Source organism: Schistocerca cancellata, chromosome 4 (genome assembly GCF_023864275.1).
Source record: "Schistocerca cancellata isolate TAMUIC-IGC-003103 chromosome 4, iqSchCanc2.1, whole genome shotgun sequence".
Lineage (NCBI taxonomy): Eukaryota > Metazoa > Arthropoda > Insecta > Orthoptera > Acrididae > Schistocerca > Schistocerca cancellata.
This window is the reverse complement of record NC_064629.1, coordinates 408,651,899-408,654,023: the sequence shown is the minus strand read 5'-3', so window position 1 is coordinate 408,654,023 and position 2,125 is coordinate 408,651,899.

Sequence of the window (2,125 nt, the reverse complement as noted above, 5' to 3'; positions counted from 1 at the left end):
AGGTGACAAAAGTTATGGGATACGGATATGCACATATACAATGGCAGTAGTATTGCGTACACAAGGTACAAACGGGGAGTGTATTGGCGGAGCTACCATTTCTACACAGGTGACTCACGTGGAAAGGTTTCTGACGATTTGGTCGCACGACGGGAAGCAAGAGACTTCGCTCGCGGAGTAGTAGTTGGAACTAGACGCATGACACATTCCATTTTAGAAATCGTTATGGAATTCGATATTCCGAGATCCATAGTGGCAGATGTGTGCCGAGAATACCAGATTTCAGGCATTACATCTCACCATGGACAACACAGCGGCCGATGGTCTTCACTTAGCTACTAGGAGCAGTGGCGTTTGCTTATAGTTTTCAGCGGTAACAGACAAGCAACACAGAGTGAAATAACCGCAGAAATCAATGTGGGACGTTCGACGAACTTATCGGTTGGGAAAGTGCGACGGAATTTGGCGTTAAAGGGCTATGACAGCTGACGACCGACGCGAATGCCTTTGCTAACAGCACGACATTACCTGCAGTGCCTCTCCTCGGCTCGTGACCATATCGTTTGGACCTAGGCGACTGGAAAACCGTGACCTGGTCGTCCCGAATTCAGTTGGTAAGAGATGACGGTACAGTCAGAGTGTGGTGCAGACCCCACAAAGCCATGGACCAAAGCCGGTGGTGGCTTCCTAATGTGGGCTGTGTTTACATGGAGTGGACCGATCATTGACTGTAAATGGTTATGTGCAGCTACTTGATCATTTGCACCCATTCATGGACTTCACGTTCCCAGGAAGCTATGGAAATGTAATGGATAACTATGCGCCATGTCACCAGGCCACAATTGTTCATGACTGATTTGAAGAACTTTCTGAACAATTCCAGCGAATTATTTGGCCACCCAGATTGCCCGACATGAGTCCCATATGAGATTTATGGTACATAATCGAGTGGTCTGTTCGTGTACAAAATCCTACGCCAGTAACACTTTTGCAGTTATGGACGGCTATAGAGGCAGCTTGGCTCAATATTTCTGCAGGGGATTTCCAATGACTTGTTGAGTTCATGTCACTTTGAGTTGCTGCACCACGCCGGACGAAAGGAGGTCCGACATGTTATTAGGAGGTATCCATGATCTTTGTCATCTCAGTGAATAATATGGTGTGTTAGATCCATAAGCAAAAATGGTTCAAATGGCTCTGAGCACTATGGGACTCAACATCTGTGGTCATAAGTCCCCTAGAACTTAGAACTACTTAAACCTAACTAACCTAAGGACATCACACACATCCATGCCCGAGGCAGGATTCGAACCTGCGACCGTAGCAGTCACGCGGTTCCTGACTGAGCGCCTAGAACCGCTAGACCACCGCGGCCGGCAGATCCATAAGCACACAGAGCAAAAAATCAGCTACTTTCAGGAGACATCACACAAATACAGCTTAATACCATCTCTAGCATTGATAATGGCCCCTGTTGGCAAGGAAGGCAGTACACAAGTCTCGTAAGGTATGCCATATCCAAATGAAGCCACACATTAAAGATGAGATCCATTAGAGCTACAAAACAGCGGGTTGTTGGCTGATAAGTTTCACCTGCTGTCCCAAATAGTTTCACATACTTTCTATGGGTACAATAGAGTACTGTATGGGTCGATTGAGGTGTGGTAGGGTACTACAGTATTAATCAATTCGACTGTTGCTTTGGACGCAGTTAAGTGATTGCTACAGTTCACTACATTCGTAGAAGTACCTCAGTGTACCACTAGATGCCTCTGTCATACAAACAGCTCGGTGGTTTCATGCGTAAGGCACTGATACTTAAAAAATAATTATAGCTATAACAAAATGGTGGTTTCAGGCAGAAACCGTTGGTATTAAAAGGTTGAAACGCCTCACTGAACCGCCGGTGCACCATTTTAAAAGAGGCAAAATTGCAACTCGCCGTCCGTCAGTCGTCGCCACCTCCACCGCCCGGTGCTCGACGCCGCTGTCCCCAGTGGGGAGTACCGAGCCACCCCTGCTGCAGTCATCGTCCAGCCACTGCCCGGAGGGATTCTCCGGACCACCTTCACCGCCTGCCGGAGGGGCTACCGCCCCGCCCTGGTCGAGTCGCCTCTTTCCCCCT